Genomic DNA, 20,952 nt, shown 5'->3' on the forward strand with positions numbered 1-20,952 from the left:
TACACGTATAAAACATTTAAGATTTCTATAGTGCTGTTCTCCTGAAGAGCGTAATAAGTCATGGCAGATATAAATATAAGTTTACAAGGAGAAGGTGTGAAAGGTGAGCTATGGCAGGCATTTGGTAAGCAGGGGGAGAAGAGATGTTTGCCCTTTACCAGGCCACGGTATCAGTTAGAAATACATTTGGCCACGAGGAATACAAAACTCAGTCTCAGTGGCTTAAACTAGCAAGGGCTATCTTTCTCACATAAAAAGTTCAGAGGTGGGCTGTTGCTGGATTTCATCTGAATGCCCAGAAGTACCATACACACTTGCTCTATTTTCCACTCTGCCATCCTGATTATATTGGCTTTTTGGTCTCATGTTCATTGTCTCTTGGGTGTAGTCTGGTTGCAGCATCACTAGCCATCTCATTTGTGTTCAAGGCACAAAGAACATGAAAAATGGAAAGTCAGAGCCAGCGAAGGAGGTCTCAGGAGCCCCCCAGCCAACTCCCTCTTTCAACTCATTGGCCAGAACCGGGTCAATGACTTCCTTAGCTGCAAGAAAGACTGGGAAATCAGGAATGGGACTGTCATGGTAGTCTTGGACCAATCAAAATCCTCAGTTCTGTTAATAGGGAGGAAAGGGAAAAGGGCTTGGCTATTGGGAAGGTGACTTACAGTACCTGTGACTAAAGAAATACAGGCATATCTCGTTTTATTGCACTTCGAAGATACTTTTTTTTTTTTTTATAAATTGAAGGTTTGTGGCAACCTTGCTTTATCAGATGATGGTCAATTTTTTTGCAATAAAGTTTTTTTAAAAGTAAGGTGTGTACATTTTTTAGATATAATGCTATTGCACACTTAATAGAGTACAGTATAGTGTAAATGTATGTACTGGAAGCCAAAAAATTCATGTGACTCACTTTAGTGCAATATTTGCTTTATTGCAGTGTTCTGGAACTGAACCCACAATATCTCCAAGGTATGCCTGTATCATCCACCTGGAATAGCTAGTGCTGTCCTGTAGTTATGTACATCCTGGTGGAGCCAGGGGGAATGGATCCTTCTCTAATGTCCATAAACACAAGGCATCAATGGCACAGTTACATCACATGGATATGAGACATTGGGCACCTGAAGCTTTCAGCACAAATGTCCCCACTTTCCAAATATTTTCCTCACTCACCATTTCTCCATCCTTCCCAACCAGTAGCCTTTTTGCACAAATTATTTGATCCACGCCAGCTCACACCTATCTCTTAAGATAACAGCCTTTCCCTTCGACTAACTCCTGCTTGGGCCATTCAGCAGAAGACCTGGTGGGAACTCTGGGCTCATGCAAATGTCTTCTCTGCTATTTTACCTTTCCTTCCTTTTGCATTAGAATACTAGTAGTTTTGTATTTAATGAGAATACACATTAGGGATCCCAAGAAGGAAACTGTCTGTTTGACAGAAGGAAACTGTCTGAAACATGTTTCAGATGTTTTTCTTTTAGTGATCACCTGTGTGTGCAAAACGGTTTATGAATTTTAGGTTGAGCACAGTTTTTCACATTTCATGCCCATGCCCATTTATTTTGGTTCTAAAGGAGGAAAGGAATGAGTTGCACAGGACAAACAGGTGGGAAGCAAGCACCTCATTGGCTTCCACTGACTACACCTTCTTCACCTGAGTCAAACAGAAGCCCATGTTCTTGACAACACAGGAGGGAACGGCATCAGGAGTGAATTATTTATCCTTGCTGTAAATATAAGCCTACACATTGTCAGCCTGTAGACACTAGTAATTAAGAAACCAGCTAAGGTCTGCTTGGGCAACATACTTTGACAGCAGCTGCTACAGAACCTGAACCTGGACAGTTTGCTATCCATGTGTGAGATCCCCCTCCCTACCAGCATTAACTGCTCTCACCTGTGTTCCCATGCACCTCATCCAAGCGCTGAGTACAGGTCTCTCCCCCACTGCAGACTTGTAGCTCCTTTTGCGTAGAGACACAGCCTCCTTCCACAGCACATCCTAAGGGTCTTGCAGAGTGCCTGACTCACAGATGCTCGGGTAAATTGCAGTGAACGGTCCACGAGTATCCTCTTAGCTCCTCCACTAGCGGGAATGAGCAGCACGTGGGAGATTCGAAATCCTCACCAAATCCTCACCAACCAATCATGCGCCTAGTGGAATACATCCAGCCTCAGACACAATCTTCCTGCGTCTTTCCAGGGGTCTGAACATGAAGTGTGGCAAGGATTTACTGGCCATACCAAGTTCTCTCGGCTCCTCAGACCCTTCAGTTTTCCGACAGTCGGCTCCCTCTCCCCTTCGGCTCCACCTGCGACAACCTACCTCCCCAGGTCACTCCAACCGGATAATTCATGCACATCCTTCAGTTCTTTTAGCCACCAGCTCCTCCAGAAGCCTTCCCTGACCTCCCCAAGTCTGGATCAGGGCCCCCTCTATGACCGCTCCCTCTTGGTTTTGCAGTGTAGTTGTCCATTAGTTGTTTCCCTTTCTAGACCGTGAACTCCGCAAGGGCACGAGACGATCTCCTTCTCTCTTTTGTCCCCACCGCTTATGACGCCGCCTGGAGCATAGGAGGGGTTCAAAATATTTTGGAATAAATTGATGAAGGAGTGGAGTGTCCCCAGCCTGGCGGTGCTAGGCCGGGTGTCGCTCGCATCACAGCCCCTCCTATCTGGGGAACTCCAGCCTTGGGCCCCAAACTTAGACTCTCTCCTCAGCTTAGACTTGGGACTTCGTCAGGCAGAGGCGCGCTCGGCGGCTAGGACCCGCCTCCCGGGTTCCAGAGCGACCCCGCCCACCCGGGCCGCGTCCCTGCGCGCAGGCCGGCTGAGGCTCCCCGGCAGGAGCCTGAGGAGCAGGTGGGGGCGACGGCCCCGCCTCCGCGTCCCGGCAGCCTCAGAGCTGGCGGCCGGGGAGTGAGCGGCGCTCACCGGGCGCAGCACCCAGCGCAGCTTGGCCCCAGCGGCACCGCCTGGAGCACGGACGCTGCGGGACGGAGCCCGGAGCCTAGAGTTGGCGGCGGCGGCGGCGGCGGCGGGGACGTCGGCCAGAGACGAATCCTGTCCTGTTCTCGGTACGGCCAGCGGCAGGTAGCGGCTCCGCGCGCGTACCCGGGTCGGTGCCGGAGGGAGGAGGAACGAGCCGCAGCTGCGGGCGCTCGGGCCGTCCCGGAGCTGAGTGAAACGCCGGCGGGGGCAGGAGTGCTGCGTGCGCGCATGCGGGTGTCCGGGCGCCCCCAGCCCGGGGCGCTGCGCTGCGCAGGAGCCTGCCGCCCGCTCCCCGCCGCGCGGCGTCTCCAAGGCCCGGCCGTAACGGGACCGCGGAGGGAACGAGGTCACCGCGGGGTTGCGTGGTGACTTCCACCGACCCGACTCTCCGGAGAGCAGCCCCTGGCGACAAGGCCGCCCGGGCCTGGTCTTCGCCAAGCTCTCCGTTCCTCCCTTCCCCGCTTCACCCCCAGAACAAAAGGCTGGGGTCTCGCTGGGGAGGGGGCTGTCGCGGGATGAGCGGGAGCGAAGTAAAGAGCAGCTGGGAAATTGCAGAACTGAAGGTGGCTTGGGGGATACAGAAGCCCTCGATGAGGAAGCCAATCTCGGAGATGTAAAGTGACTTACGCAAGGTCACACAGCTCGTGGTGACTGAACTGGGGCCAGAGCGCAGGTCTCGGGACTCCCTTCCCAGTGCTCATCTCCAGTCCCCAGAGGTCAGTAGTCTGTGCTCCAGCAATTTAGATCTGGCCATGCATGGGTTTTAAAGTCTCCTTTGGAGGAATAAGGGAGAAGGTGGCAGAGCCTATTCCCCGCCTCCCTCAGTACACACCGGAGGCAGAGGTGGAGCGGGGATGCGGGAGCAGGGCTGGGGGAGAGGGCACTCCGAATCTCCGGGTGGGGCTTGGAGGACAGGGAGCCCAGCCCTGTCCCCGTGGGCAGGCGGGCACTGGCTCGCAGGAACAGCGCCTTCTGAGCGTGGCTTGCCAGCCGCGTGGGTGTGCCTGCGACGGGAGCGGGGGCGGCGTGGGGACCCAGTGCGCGCTGCTCCCTGGAAAGAAGTTCTCTCCCGGGAGAGGAAGAGAGAGCTGTTCTGGCGCGCTGGGACGAGCCGACAACATCCCTGACGCTCGCGCTGTTTTGTGACGGGCTCTGTTTGGAAGGAAAGTTACTCTGCAGCAGGAAGGTGGGCTTTCACTTCGCCTCTCCGAGCATGGGGGTGTCCTTGGCTGCAAAATGATTCAGAAAGTTCGTGCCTTTCTCCTCCTTTACAGAATCTTTATCTCTTTAGAAGGAAGAGAAGTACATTTCTTCTGGTCAGCAGTAGTAGTTGTCGCAGGCACTCCAGCCTCCCCTGAAAAACAAAAGAAAATTTTTTTTTAATTTTAGGCAAAGCTAGAAGAGGGGTTGGGTTGCCTTTGGGCCTGGTAATGACTTGGACAGAAAAGGAGGCTTCACAGGTGCCGGAAATGCTCCCTACCTCGACCTAAGTAGTGGTAACACAGGTGTACACATATAGATATTTCTGAGGTTATTCCCTTGAGATTTGTGCACTTATGCTTTCCCTCAATAAAAAAGTAAATAAAAATTTAATGCTAAAAATCCACTCATTGTAGTAGCACACAGATTACTGCAGTTTTGCAGCCAATGAATTTTAGAAATACATTTAAAAACCACAGAAACCAAATCAGAAAAATAAATAAATAAATAAGAACAGAGAGCAAAGAAAGTTTAGCAATAACGGGAAATGAAATACACACTGCAGAGGGCCTTACCAAATGCCTTTACACGAATCACCTCACATGATTCACAGTTCTTTAAGGGCAGTATTGTTATTGTGCCTTTTTTTACAGACAAGAAAATAAAAGTTCACAGAGGTTAAATGCCTTACTCAGGGGAGCAGGGTTAAGAACCTGGGTACACAGATTTCAAATTCTATACATGCAACCATAAACAAGCAATTTTCGGCCACCTGAATCAGGGCAGAGCCATCAGGGTGACAGAGACTTGAAGCCCGGTTTCCTGCCGTGCCCCCTTTTGGTTCCTTTCCAGGAGCCTCTGTTGTTTTCATATAGTTGTGAGATTGTGTCACAGACTGAAGGTAGCCAGCAGCGGAAGGGATGGAGGAAGTGTGTGTGTGTGTCTAAGAACATACAGTTTTAGGAACAGGAGAAAGCCAGCTGGCCCAGCCTGTTTTTAGGAGATTTATTGTTCAGAAATCATACAGTACAGGTTGTTTTTGCAGTCACTTAAATACACACACAAAATAAATAATATAACCTAGAAAAGATCTGAGAAACCAAAATGTAATTTACTCTAGAGGAGAACCTGTAGGATCTTCACTAGGGAAAAACAGTCAACTTTCCTACATTCTAGAATTTATAAATATATGTTTATCAATGCTTATGTTTAAAAAAAACCTACAAAAATAACTCAGCAGAAGGACAGAAATTTGTTTTCCAGCAAACGTGTTGTAAATCTACTTACATTCGGTGCAGAAATATTTGAAACTTTAGGGTACAGGAATATTTTATCTAGAGAGAAATCTTGAAAAATGTGTCCTAAAGTGTGTTCTTGTAGTGATTTTATACTTCTGCCTAAAATTCAGAAGCCGGAGGAGAATAATCGTGTTTGTTTTACCAGCTAATATCACATTGCAGAGTTGAATGTTTGTCTTGTTCTTGGAATTAGAAGGTTTTGGTTTGAAGAAGCTGGATTAAGTGGGGCAGGTAGAGAGGTAGCTGGATGAATCTGCTCAGCTGAGTGCCATCAAGCGTGATTATGCATCACGAAGTTATCTTTAGGCGAGTTTTGCCATGTCACAGTTAGTGTTCTTGCCATCTGGCTGCTGGAATATTTGGAAAGGAATCATAACGTTTGACTGACTCTGCTGAGAGCATGACAAAACAGACTTCGAGAGGGAACTGTTAAATATGAGTTAGGGTTGGTGAGAAAGGATTAATTACTTCTTATTTAGCCACCGCACAAAACCGAAGAGAGGGACGGTTCCCAGCTGATGCGGAGCAGGTGCAGCACATAAGTTTTCTCACTGACTTCAGCCAACAGTGCACTTGAAACTTCCCCTTTGCCATTCTAGTTGGGTATTTCCTTAGGCCTGCCCAAGCAGGAACCTGACCCGTTTTGCAGCAGGGGAATCGTGTGGTGAACTGCCGTGCTGAAGTGCCAAAGAGATAGAGTGAAGCAGAGCAAATGTGGCAAACATGCCAGGTGGCCATTATGTGGGCCAGGCTCTGTGAAAGCTTTTCAAGTACATCTTGAAGGAATAGTCACCCTGTGTGGGCGATGTATTCCAGTGAGACACTGAATTTGAGATGGTGGCATCCAGAAAGGAAGTGCCAGGCCTGTCTATGGACTGTAAGCCTGTCAGCTCCTGGGAGTAGCTAAGAGGAGGCAGTAGGGAGCTTGTGAGGACTTGGGCCCATGTGTGTGCAGGTGTGTGTCAGAGCAAGGTGCCCAGGCTGCCATCCACTGTGCCTTAAGAGCCAAAGGCTACCTCATACTGAATACTTGTTGTGCCTGACTAGGCTAAGAGCTTTCTACATATGAAATCAACCCAACAGCCCTATAAGGGAGCTGATTTTTCTTACTCCCATTATCAGATGGACAGAGAGGCCAAGGGCTAAACTGTTCTCAGAATGATCATGACACACCCTGCCCTGGTCTGCTATCAGCCAACTCATAAGCCCAAGGTGCCCTTTACCTGTCTGACTCTCCCTTATTGCACCTGAGTTCCTGGAGGACAGGTACTATACCTGTTTCATCTCTCTTCCCAGCTGCTGCATCATGGGTGGCATGTGATGAGTAGTGAATGAATGAGTGAGTGAATGAATGAATACCTTCGTATTTAAAGGTCAAAAGTCAGTTTGGATTAACTGTCCTTTTGACTTTTACTGTCTCATTCCCCTCTGTTAATATGGGTCATCAGGCATGATTGTATGGACAAGATGTATAATAGATATCTCCTTTAAAGCTGAAGGATGCTAAGTTCAGCCTGTAAGATCAGAAGGCCTCTGCTGCTTTTAGAAATTAAATATTATTATTTCTTCTTTTGTAAAACGGTTGTAATTTGAAACACCTGGGTTGGAATCTTTCATTCATCATTTATTTGTTGTATGACCTTGGACAAATTACTTCACCTTTCTGTGCCTCAGTTTTCTCATCTGTAAAGTGGGCATAGTAATAATACTACTTATCTCATATTTAGGGTAAATAACTTAAAATAGGTCCAGTGCCTAGGACAGTGCTTGGATCATAGTAATGTTCAATAAATTAGCTATTTTTTTAATTATTATCATCTGATGCTTTTAAAAATTGTTTGCCTTAAGTGTTTCTGGTTCCATAAAGCATTTGAGGCATAAACAACATAAAATTAATAATGAAACTGGGGTAAAGAGAACACACAGATAAGGAAGCAAGATAAAATCAAAGGTAATTTAGTGAACAAGACTGTGTTATAAGGTGCAGGTAATTTCTAGAGATGAGTTTACTATAAGGTTTGGTGTAGTTTCGGGAGATGGGATTAAAAATTTGTCAGAGCTTCCCAGTAACCAAAACAAAGAGGAAAACACAAATAGTTACCCAATGCACAGTGACCATGAGATAAAATGAGATCAGTTACACAGCTTTTCCTGGTCCTGAAACTTGGGATGGCTTTCTCCTGGCGGTTCTTCAAAGCAGTCACTGTTGCCATAGAGATCTGAGTCTTCAACATGGTCCCTGCCATGAAGACAATGGAAGTTTTGTGGTAGAAGTTAATAATAAGTGTTTCTTAGAACATTATTGACTGCAGTTCCAGAGACATACTCTCAGAGCACAGCCCAATAAAAGCTCTTCCGTGAAGGGCCAGAACACTGTGGTTTGGAGATGTGCTGTTTCCTTAGCTATGCTTACTGAGTGCCTGGGAGAGGAGAAAGATTCTTCCAAAGATTATAATTCTTGTGAGAGTCAGGTGGACAATCCCATCTTTAAGAACATTTGTTCGCTGAAGCTATATAAATGAGCCAGATCACTTTACTTTATCCAGAAAAAGTCCAAAGGGTGTCATCATGCACATAAGCTCATTAATAGATGTGTTCATGAACTTTCTTAATACTGGTAGTCCCAGAATCTCCCTTTAGCTGCAGATTTTATCACACTGTTTGGAAAAAGAAATATCCAGTGCTCTGTGCTACCTTTTAAGCCCTTTCATACTTTCAGTACTTCTTGGTATTAAGAATAAATGATATTTGATTTTTAAACTTTTTTTTTAGTCTTGAAATAATGGTCATGTCTTTTTAGTCTCATTACATATACATTAGCCCAAATATGATTTGTATCAGTTAGGATTGCATTCAGCTGCCAAAACAAACAAAACAAAAACAATGCACACATCAGAATCTGGCTTAAACAGATACAAGAGTGTCTTGTGGAGCTAGACTCCCAAGAAAGGCAGTCCAGGGGTGATGCAGGAGCTCAAACAGTACTATCAGAGAATCAGCCTTTCCCTGCTTCACCATCTTCACCATATAGGACATCATTCTAAATCTAGTTGCCTCATGGCCACAAGGTGGCTGCTGTATCTCTAGGCTTACATCTTTAGGCAGGAAGAAAGGAAATGTATAAATAGCTAAAGAGCGAGGGCCCTTCTATTAGGGAGGTTTTGCCTTTTTAGATAGAAAGTGTGATGCCCTCCCCAGCTACTTCTGATGACATCTCATTGGCCAGGATGGTGTCACAATGTTGCTCTAAAATGTGAAGAGTCTGAGAAGTCAAATATTTTTAGCTGGGTAAACTGCAACTACCACCCCTCTCTCTAATTAGGGATTTTGCTCTAAGGAAGAAGAGGAAATGGTTATTGAGTAGGCAGCTAGAAGTATCAGCCACCTGACATAACTTCCATTATTAGCCATGTCCCTGACTTAATTAGAAATTACAGAAGTGACTCAGTAATTTTAAATGTTATACTTTTCTAGTTTTTCATACAATTAGCATTAGAGGATGAAACACACCCAATTGCCTTATGTAGATTCCTAAACCACTGTCACCAGCCCTGCCTCTTTTCTAAATTTCAGATCTAAATTTCCGTTTGCCAAAAGGACCTCATATGCTTCAAATTAAACTCACTTCTCCCCGCCCATTCACCACCCCCCAACACCCACACGTTTTCTCCTGCCTTCCTTAATTAATATTAGATTATCTTGGCAAGGAGCCTTGGGGTTGTCCTGACTCTTTCTTCTCCCCACATCCCAGACATCCAAACTGTTATCGTCCTTGGCTCTGTCCCATTGCCGTTACTCTAATTCAAATAAATATCCATCCTTGCTCATGTGGATCCCCAAATTGGTCTACCTATTTGCTGCTTCTTCATTGCCCTATAATTCATTTTCCACACATGCCCCCAGGGTGCTGTATTTAAAACACCAGTGTCTAACTAACATCTCTCCTTTCTTTAGAAGCTTATAAACTAAAGCTCAACCTGGCTCTGTGAGCGCCACGCTTGCTGGGACTGGTTGCCACACACCCCAGACATTCCCACGTGGCAAAGCTTTGCTCACCCCCTCCCCACTCCCTTCAATTATAGAAGACCTGTCTCAGAGGTTTCTTATGCTTTTCATGGTCCATAAGCCATGGGAACAGTTAATTACCTTTTCATTTATGTTTCCAACACTTTATAATTTCTATTAATATGTTTTGCCCTGGATTCTATTTTGCCTGATATTAATCATGCTGCACCGGTTTTCAAAAAAAAAACAGCTTTATTGGGGTATAATTCACATACCATAAAATTCACTCTTTTAAAGTATGCAATTCAGTGATTATTAGAATATTCACAGTCACACAACTATAACCATCATCTTAATTCCAGAACATTTTCATCATCCCAGAAAGAAACCCATTAGCAGTCACTTCCTATCCCCCCTCTCCTCAGCCCTGACAACCACTAATCTACTTTTTATTTCTATGGATGTACCTATTCTGGAATTTTATATGTGTGGAATCATGCAGTATGTGACCTTTTGGGACTGGCTTCTTTCACTTAACATAATCTCTTTTGGGTTTATCCATGCTATAGCATCTATCAGTACTTCATTCCTTTAATTAATTAATTAATTATTGGCTGGGTTGGGTCTTCGTTGCTGCGCTCGGGCCTTCTCTAGTTTCATCGAGCGGGGGCTACTCTTCGTTGTGATGTGCAGGCTTCTGATTGCGGTGGCTTCTCTTGTTGCGGAGCACAGGCTCTAGGTGTGCAGGCTTCAGTAGTTGTGTCACGTGGGCTCAGTAGTTGTGGCACGCGGGCTCTAGAGCACAGGCTCAGTAGTTGTGGCACACGGGCTTAGTTGCTCCGCCGCATGTGGGATCTTCCCGGACCAGGGCTTGAACCCGTGTCCCCTGCATTGGCAGGCGGATTCTTAACCACTGTGCCACCAGGGAAGTCCCCTTCATTACTTTTTATTGCTGAATAATATTACATTGCATGGCCCATACTACATTTTGTTAATCCACTCATAAGTTGATTGACGTTTGGGTTGTTTCTACATTTTGGCTGTAATGAGCAATGCTACTATAAACATTCATGTTTAAGTTTTTGTGTAGGCAAATGTTTTCATTTCTCTGGATAGATACCTTGGAGTGGAATTACTGAGTCTTATGATAATTCTCTTTAACATTTCGAGGAACTTACAAACTCTACCAAAGTGGCTGCACTATTTTACATTCCCACCAGCAAAGTATGAGGGTTCTATACCAGTTTTTAGTATCTACTTGGGTATTGTTTTCATTGTTTTATTTTCAAAGGTTTAAACATCATTTTGTCTTAGCTGCGTTTCTTATAAAGGAGATATAGTTAATTTTTAAAGCAATTAGAATATCTCTGTCCTTTAGTAAGAGAAGCTAATTATCTGTGTACCAATAGTTATTGTGGTTACTGATCTATTGGAAATTATTTTGTGCTTTTTATATACCATATGCTTTATTGTTGCCTCTTTTTTCTTCTTTTTTTCTGCCTTTTCCTAGCAAAGTGCCTGGCACACAGTAACTTTCAATATGTAAGTGTTATAAGCTATCATTTGTGGACAGGTGCCATGTATCTATAGATTTATTTATTCAGCAAGTATTTATTGATTATCTGCTATTCATGTTTATAGTTTACTCAGTGACTAGCGTGGTGCCTAACATGTAGAAGAAGCTCAGTAAATATTTTCTGCATTGCAGAGACTGCAAAGGCTGAGATGCTTGTCAGAAGCTGGGCAGAGTAATGGAGAGTGCGGAGGCTTAGGGGCGGCTCACATGGGTTGGATACAGCTGTGTCACGTCCCAGCTATTTGATCTTGGACTATTACTTTACATCTTTGAGCCTTTGTTTCCTCGTCTGTGAAATGGGGATAATAATATCTTTCGTGCAGAGTTGTTTGGGGGGATGAAAGATAATTATGTAAATAACAATCAGAATTGCTAGCACAGGGAATCCACCTAGTACATGTGAACTATTGTTTTTGTTAATGAATTGTTGAACAAAGAGCTCTCCCGACCACATACATCAGTATGAAATCATCAACCATGTCTGCCCAGGGAATAAACGTATAGTGAAAAATGATGCTGGCTCCTTTGCTATGTGTCTGACATAAATAATTACTGGAGACATTTTTTTCTCCTCATATGGTAGAACCAAGAAAAAGGACCAAAGATGTAATTGTACTTCCTCTTAATGACACAGAGATAGAATTTAAGTCTCCAGTATTCCTTAAAGCTGTCGTTTATTCTAATACTCTTCTAAACTTTTGAATGAAACGTTTTTTGGCCAATCATCTTGCTCTCCAGTATTTCAGAGGAAGAATAAAGTAGCTTCAGAAATAGGTAAGATAACTGCCTAGAACAAGACAAGCAAGCAACATTTTCCCCTACATTTTAACAGCTTTTGCATGACATTTTTTCTGGTTTTCACCTCTGTGTGTATGTCCGAAGGTTTTAGAAATTCACCTCCAGACTTTTAGAAGGAAGGCTAAAGCCGATCTGGGTTCATGCCTGGTGTTGTGTGTTCCTGGTGGTCATGGATGGTCAGTGAGTTTTAAGTGATAGTGGTTGACCTGTAGTCATTTTGGTTTTTTGTTTTCTTTTGTTTTGTTTTGCGGTACGCGGGCCTCTCACTGTTGTGGCCTCTCCCGTTGCGGAGCACAGGCTTCGGATGCGCAGGCTCAGCGGCCATGGCTCACGGACCCAGCCGCTCCGCGGCATGTGGGATCTTCCCAGACGGGGGCACGAACCCATGTCCCCTGCATCGGCAGGCGGACTCTCAACCACTGCGCCACCAGGGAAGCCCCATTTTGACATTATCTATATAAATTACGTATGCCTAAGAATGATGGGTCAGGATACCTGTCCGTAAGATCTAGGGGTGCATTATTCTGTGGCTGGAGAAAGAAAGCCACCATTGTCATTTCAGACCTGTGCACCCCCTTATGGTGCTCTCTTGTTTTCTCCCGTTTGACGAATGACTAGGATCGGTTACAAATGGAACCAACTCACAAATGATTCATGCCTAATGGGCAGTCGTGTTTTAAAGCTGTTCCTCATTGTGTAGTAACCATGTATTAACAGAAGAATTAAATCTTAGGGGTTATGGATTGGTTTGAGGAGAATTATTTTACTCTACTCTTGGTTTTCCGAGCCCACTTGGTCAGTCGCCTTTGGTGCTTGTGGCTGGCTGCAGGGGATGATTTCAGCTGTCATGGAAGTCTGCCTGCAAGGCCAGCCCAGCGAAACCCATGGTCAGGTCTCAGTGCTGTTCTTTGTGGATCCAGCTCACTTAGACCAAATTGTCAACACAACTTTATATTTTTCTTTATTCATTTATTCATTTGTATTTACCTTTTAGATGTAGAGGGGTCTCCTAACTCAGATGATGCAAAACATTTTAAAAATTACTTCTTCACAATTGTCCCAAGTAAAGAAAGCAATCCAGAACTTTTTTTCTTTCTTTTTTTTTTTTTTTGCGGTACGTGGGCCTCTCACTGTTGTGGCCTCTCCCGTTGCGGAGCACAGGCTCTGGATGCGCAGGCTCAGTGGCCATGGCTCACGGGCCCAGCCACTCCGCGGCATGTGGGATCTTCCCGGACCGGGGCACGAACCTGTATCCCCTGCATCGGCAGGCGGATTCTCAACCACTGCGCCACCAGGGAAGCCCCAGAACTTTTATTTTTTAAGTTAGTTTTTCAAATGGGTAGTAATGCCCAGGATACATACTTCAAAAAGTGTAAAAAAGATATATACTACAAAGTAAGTCTTTCTCACACCCCAGTCTCAGACCACCTGGTTGTTATACATTCTTCCAGAGAGATTTCATACATATATATGTATAGGCAAGTATGGGTATACCTATATTTACATATACCTGTATTTATAGGTATACACATATAATACAAATAAAAGCATATTCATTCTATATACATTTTCTGCTGCCTGCTTTTTTCACTTAATATAACCTGGAGATCATTCCATATTGGTACATATAGGGCTGCCATATTCCTTTAATGGCTACCTAGTATGCCATTTTAAGGTACAAACTGTAATTTAATAAACAGCTCCCAGTCAGTGGGTTTATAGGTTATTTCCAGCCTTTTGCTATTAAAAACAATGCTGCAGTGAATGTCGCTGTATGCATTATTTCTCGTAAGTGATACACTATGTGATAAGATAAATTCCTAGAATTAGAAAGTATATTTTAAAAATTTGATAATTTGCTCATTGCCCTTTACAGAAAGTTGTACTAATTTATATTTCCACCAGTAATTATGAGCGTCTGATGCCTTGCACCCTCTCTAATACATATTTGCCAAACCTCTGATCTTTGTCAATCTAAGTGAAAAATTGTATCTTGGTGTGGTTCTGACCTGTATTGTCTCATTATCGATAAGGTTCAGCACTTTCAAATGTGTTTAAATGCCATTTGTATTTCTTTATCTGTGATATGTTTGGCCCATTGTCCATTTTTCTGTTGGGTCACTACTTTCTTTTCCTGTTAAACAAAGAATTGCTTTATTAATACAAACTATTAATACATACACACAAACTATAAAGTGCTCAGAAATCTAAATATCTAAGTCATAGCAAACAGGTAATCATTTCACAATGTATACATATATCAAATCATTATGTTGTATACCTAAAACTAATACAATGTTGTATGTCAATTATATCTCAATTTTAAAAGATTTTAAAAATAAAGATTTTTTTAACCACCTTTTGTCTGCAAGCTAAGGAACTTAATATACATATATTATCTCCTGCTTTATCTTCCCTTTTACCTGACAACTTTTGTTATATCTTTCTATTTTGCCATGATTAATAGTAGTTATAGCCATTTCTGTTACCATAATTTCATAGGCTCTTCAGTCTTGGTTCTATGGTTAATTCAGTACTCACTGTCTTTCTTTTTGCCCTAATTTCTCTCTTCAACTCTTAATTGGCTGAAGTTTTTCCTATGGTAGTATCTTCAATATATATTCAGGAAACATAATTCTTGCATGTTTAAAAACATTTGTCTGGGCTTCCCTGGTGGCGCAGTGGTTGAGAGTCCGCCTGCCGATGCAGGGGACACGGGTTCGTGCCCCGGTCCGGGAAGATCCCACATGCTGCAGAGCAGCTGGACCCGTGAGCCATGGCCGCTGGGCCTGCACGTCTGGAGCCTGTGCTCTGCAACAGGAGAGGCCACAACAGTGAGAGGACCGCGTACTGCAAAAAAAAAAAAAAAAAAATCTGTCTTACTTGCTTTTTGACCACAGTGACAGTTTGGCTGGGTATAAACTTTTGGATCATACATTATTTCTCTGGGATACTGCGGCATGTCTAATATGTCTCCAAAACTATATCATTTTTCTTCAGATATCATGTGCCTTTTAATCTATAGAATTAAACCTTATTATTATTTTTTTTCTCTTTCACTTCTCCCACATTATATTTCATCTCCTATTGCCTTGCTACATCTTCTCAGAGTCCTTATATTTTTCCTTTGAGTCCTTAATTTAAAGGGATAACTGTTTCATAAAATTTTTTCAGTTAATAATTTTATGCCTTGTCACTGTTTTCATCTGCTTCACAGCAGTATATTTTCTGGTAAGTGTTTTTCCTCTATCGTCTGTCCTTTGTCCTGTTCCTTTTCCCACTTTTTTTTCTAGTTTTCTTGTATAGATCTTGTGCTGGTTCTCTTCACCGTTCCCTTTTATTTAGTATTCATCTTAGAATGAGTTGAATTCTTCTTAGACCAACTATATTCAGGAGATTTGTTTAAGGAAAAGATCAGGGCAGGTTCTAGACCATGGAGAGTTCTCTTTGGGTCAGAGAAGTGGTCCTTATGAGAGAGAGAGAAGAGAGAAGAAGGAGGGTGGGAGAGGGAGAGGCAGGAAGAGAGGAAGAGAGAGAAAGTGAGAGGCTTTAGGCTGCTCATGATTTACTCTCTCCGTCACCCTTCCTCATTTCTAGCCGTGCACCTGCTGGAATGGCTTGTCTTTGCCTCCTTCCCTGCTCCCTTGTGTGTCTAGGGTCCAGGGTCGCTCCTGTGCCGTCCTACACACCCTTTTCCATTACTCTAAACAAGTGTTGGTGGGGTTTCCTCACTGAGGAGCCAGAGCTTCTTATTTTGGAGAATGACTCTGTGTGGACTTTGTCTGAGGTCTGCAGCCACAGGCCTACTCTCTACAACACCTTACCTAGACCCTGTATTTGATTGTCCTGGGCAGCAGGCAGCCCTGTCTCATTTATTGAAATTCAGGGTTACAGAAATCTAGTTTTTACTTTCTGCAATTGAGTTTATATTTCTGAGATTCCCTTTCCTTCCTATTTTGAAATGGTTCCAAGAAAAGGAAGGAACAGAGATATTTTCAGTCCACCATCTGAAAACCAGAAGACCTCCTTGAACTCAACTTTATTTTGAAAAGTGTTTTCTAATTTAAAAGACTAAAGCCTCATCTCTCCTGTCCCTTAGGACAAGCGTGTCCATTTCCAGGAAGCCACCATATCCTTAATTTTAAAAATTACATTTGAAAGAACTTTGCTTTTTGGAGAGGATCATAAACTATTTTTGATTTGTTTAATACTTATCTCAAAGCAATACTCATTTGGTCCTCACACTTATGCAAATCAGGAAAGAAGGAACATGCTTTACTTTTTTATAGATGGAGAAATAGATGACCATTAAAACCATAACTAGAGGGGCTTCCCTGGTGGCGCAGTGGTTGAGAGTCCGCCTGCCGATGCAGGGGACACAGGTTCGTGCCCCGGTCCGGGAAGATCCCACATGCCGCGGAGCGGCTGGGCCCGTGAGCCATGGCCGTTGAGCCTGCGCGTCCAGAGCCTGTGCAGAGCCTGTGCTCCGCAATGGGAGAGGCCACAACAGTGAGAGGCCCACATACCACAAAAACAAACAAAACAAAACAAAAAAAACAGAACTAGAGACCAGTTCTCTCAACTGTCAAACTATTCCTCTGATGACAGTGTTTCTAACATGCCAGGTGAAGCTTTTCTAGTGAGCACTGGAAGCTTTGAGAATCCCACATCCAAAATACATTTTATTCCCACACTGATAATAAGGCCTACAGTTGGACAGGAATTTCTCCTGCACTTTTCCTCCCTTCCTATTTCAGTTGGTAATATTTTTCTTTAAATATCATTAAGATAATTATTTAATCTGTAGACATACAATTTACATAATGTGCTGCTGCCAAGGTGTGTCTCCATCTTTTGCTTAAGTAGTTGGCATGACCCCTGATATATATGTTTTCTATTTCTTCCCCGTAGCGACAGCAGAGCAACAGTATTTGACACTACCTTTGGCCTTGGCAATACCAAGATACCTAAGACACAGTTCCTATCTTTGAACCTTCGAGGAGCCCATGGTCCAGTGAAGGGAGACACACAGACATGTGAAAGGAAATTGCCAGAGTCCCTAGTGCCGTAATAAAATTGCGAACAAAGTACTATAGGAGGAGTTAGCTTTGGCGAAGGAAGAAGAAAATCTGTGCAGAGAAGTTGGCACCTGAGTGTGTTTCAAAGGATTGGTAGAAATTTTCCAGGTGGTGAAGGCCATCACATGCAGCCTGCATAGCATGGACAAAGGCACAGAAATATAAAGAAAAGGTATGTAAGAAAACGTCACAAGTGTGGTGTGGACAGAGGATAGGATGCATAGAATAGAGTGGAGGGTGAAATGGAGAACTTGACTCCATGACAAAGAGCCTTTAGGAAAGGAGTATATGTGAACTGGGGAGTGAAGCCCTGTAGTCTGAGAGGTAAGACCTCCAGTCAGTGTATCAGGCTTGGCTGTCAGTGAACGGTGCTTGCTGCCACGGACAGAATGTGCCTGGTGACAGAGCTGAGGATGCCTCCTTGCCACAGGTTGTTTGAGATTGTAGCCAACTTCAAACTGGACAGGGAACTGGAGGCACCAGAACTTGGGCCAGCCATCCTGATCTGGCCCAGGCTGGCACAGTATCCCTACTGTGAAAATACTGAAACTAAAATCTAAAGTCTCAGAAGTGAAACTAGAAAAGAAAGAATTTGTCTTGTAGACTTGTTCCCTGTGCCCCCTCCAGTCTGAACATTATTTCCTCAGTGATTCTCAGAACAGCATTTTTAGGAGTATTCACAATCCTAAGTGCAAAATGACCACCTTTAGCCTTAGAAAGGAAAAAATGCCCTCCTTATAAAATCCAACATTATAAAATAAATTAAAGAGGTGGTAATTTATTTTATAAAATGATTTATTATTTTATAACATTGATTATGGGTTTCCATTGAATAATAAACTCCTTTTGTATGCTTAAAGCATACCTCAATTTTTCCAAAATTAGAGATGCCATTTTTCAGAAGCATAGCTGTTATGTAAAATGAGACTTACTTATAAATGTGTGATTAGTATCATGTATTTTTTTAATATTATCTTTTAAAGATTTTTTGATGTGGACCAATTTTAAAGTCTTTATTAGATTTGTTACAATATTGCTTCTGTTTTATGCTTTGGGTTTTTGGCCGTGAGGCATGTGGTATCTTAGCTCCCTGACCAGGGATGGAACCCACACCCACTACATTGGAAGGCAAAGTCTTAACCACTGGACCTCCAGGGAGGTCCCCCTATCATGTCTTTTTTCTTTTATCATATCTTTTTAATAAGCCTCATTCTTCTTTTAGCTAATTCAAAGGCAGAAAAAAAGAGACAGGAAATCAATATTTTCTCCTTTAATTCTTGGGAAACACATGCACAACGAATTTTATGGCATTTAGCCATAATTTATTTTATTTTTATTTATTTTTGGCTGCGTTGGGTCTTAGTTGCAGCATGCAGGATCTTTGTTGTGGCATGAGGGATCTTTCATTGCATTGCACGGGCTTCTCTTTAGTTGTGGCGCACAGGCTCCAGGGCACGTGGGCTCTCTAGTTGAGGCGCGTGAACTCAGTAGTTGTAGTGCGCTGGCTTAGTTCCCCCACAGCATGTGGGATCTTAGTTCCCTGACCAGGGATTGAACCCACGTCCCCTGCATTGTAAGGTGCATTCTTTACCACTGGACAACCAGGGAAGTCCATAATTAAAATGCTTGAGTCAATGATAAATATTATCAGTATCACTATATCTTTTCACCTAATACTGTTCAAATATTATAATGAATTCAGTGATCTGGGAACAAATTTGCATTTCAATAAGTCTTATAAAAGGTAACCAATTTCTGAGCTCGTTGTAGGTGTGACTTAGTAGCTTCCATATTAGATTGTGGTTAAAGTGTATCTTGGTTTTAGAACACACACGGACAATCTTCATAAATCCTTTAAGCATTGCAGCAGATAATTAACTATCATATCTGGTCAGACCTGAGAAGATTCAGCTTCAGGAGCTGCTGTCAAGGCTGGTGTATCTCAGGTGTGGGAAACTCTTCATATCACCTGTGGGAGAGGTGAATGGGCACTCAGCTCAGTTTCTGTTTCCCTTGTGTGTCAATTCCAGTCCTAAGTACAGTGTGCCATTTTCATGGACCCAGACTGCTGAAATTAAACGGATCTACAGAAAAAAGAACCTTCTCAGTAGAGGACACAAGTTCCGACTGTATGGGGCAGGGCATTTCATCATCCTGGTTGTTCTAGAACAGGGCTTTTCAAACTTCAGGGGGCACAAAAATCACTTGCTGACAAGAGACTCCCAAAGATTCTGATTCAGTAGGTCTGGGGTGGAGACTGTGCCTTTCTTACAAGCTTCCACATTCTAGAGGTACTCAAGGTATGGATTCAGACCAACAGGGTTGGCCTTGCCCAGGAGCTTGTTAGAAATGCAGGATCTCAGGCCCCACCCTAGAACTACTGAATCAGAATCTGCATTTTAACAGGACCCCTTGGGTGATTCGTCCTCCTTTAAAATTGGGGAAACACTGCTCTAGACCACTGTTCCCCAAAGCACCAAGGTTTAAGTATCACTATGGAAACCTAAATGAGTTTAGATGGTACATAGATGAACATTTTATTTTAATAATCGTTAAGTTGATTTTTATTATTACCATCTATTTATGGCAAATAATATTGGTTTTCCATTTATCGTAATAATTTAAAGTTTCTTTCTCAAAATAAACAATTTTAAAGTAAGTTCGGTGGTATGTGGATGTGACAAAAACTATAAAAAGTCGTATGTTTACGAGTGTCTTAAGTTAACATGGTGCTTAAGAGCATGGACTCTGGAGCCAGACACCCTGCGTTTGAATGCCTGCTCCTCCAGTAATTCACTGTGTGACTTTGGGCAAGTTTCTTAACCTCAGTGGGCCTCGGTTTCCTCATCGGAAGAATGGCAATAATAGTATCTATCTGATTGGGATATTGTGGGGCTTAAATACGTTCATATATGAAAAGTCCTAAGGATAGTGCCTGACTCATCGCAAGGGCTGTATCAGGGCTAACTTACCTTACTATAATCTAGAACACAAATGTTCAAAGACTTTTTTATCCTGTGCTTTTTATTTCCCCCTACCTTATCCCCTGCTTCCTTGCTTTCTCAGATTGACATGCCCCACCTCCCCCAAGAAGCTAAATATTCCAGGAATTTTGTACCATTGAGGAGAGTGAGAGCAGCAACTTCCATTTGGCCAATAAGAGGATGGTCTTCACTTAACGAGGTGGATGGAGGGGGGGCATGAGAGCTTACAGGTGGGAAGTCCCAGGAGAGGACTCTGCCCAGAGAATTTGCTCTAAAACAATGAGGAAGTGACAACAGAAAGTGACCACTCGTACATCATTTTCACCATAACCTGGAAAGAAGGTTTTTTAAAAATTCCTTTATTGTTTTACTTACAGCTTTGGCAACTATACCACATGTTTTTCGAGAACATTTTGATATGTGCCTTATATGCTCATGGGCTCTTGGGTTGTGACTTCCTGGCTGCAGGACACTTTTGATAAATAAAAGACTGATTGGTAGAGTGGCAGGACCCTGCTGAAACCACAGTGTGAGAAATGGACTGCCTCACAGGGTTCATTCGCCTGCATTAGTGCAGAGGTGAGAAATCTCTCTTCTCTTTTCCTGACTTCATAGGCAAAGAAACAAGGGACTCAGTAGGACAGTGTCATACAGAGTGAAGTAAATCAGAAAGAGAAAGACAAATACCGTATGCTAACACATATATATGGAATCTAAGAAAAAAAAAATGTCATGAAGAACCTAGGGGTAAGACGGGAATAACGACACAGACCTACTAGAGAATGGACTTGAGGATATGGGGAGGGGGTAGGGTAAGCTGTGACAAAGTGAGAGAGTGGCATGGACATATATGCACTACCAAACGTAAGGTAGATAGCTAGTGGGAAGCAGCCGCATAGGACAGGGAGGTCAGCTCGGTGCTTTGTGACCACCTAGAGGGGTGGGTTAGGGAGGGTGGGAGGGAGGGAGACGCAAGAGGGAAGACATATGGGAACATATGTATATGTATAACTGAT

General features: G+C 43.4%; 1 protein-coding gene across 3 annotated transcripts in view; it reads left to right on the top strand.

Annotated features, from left to right (window-relative positions):
* The first annotated feature begins 2,840 nt into the window (after window positions 1–2,840).
* The window catches only part of WIPF3 (WAS/WASL interacting protein family member 3), a 91,250-nt gene continuing 73,138 nt past the window's right edge, over window positions 2,841–20,952 (top strand). For 2 of the 3 annotated variants that reach the window (XR_014016671.1, XM_081244214.1), the window contains exon 1: window positions 2,841–3,083. The gene's annotated coding sequence lies outside the window, so the exon portion shown is untranslated. Of the gene's footprint in view, window positions 3,100–20,952 lie in introns of all 3 variants that reach the window. The other variant, XM_081244215.1, reaches the window with a different exon arrangement.

Source organism: Mesoplodon bidens (assembly GCF_964165515.1).
Source record: "Mesoplodon bidens genome assembly, chromosome: 9".
Lineage (NCBI taxonomy): Eukaryota > Metazoa > Chordata > Mammalia > Artiodactyla > Ziphiidae > Mesoplodon > Mesoplodon bidens.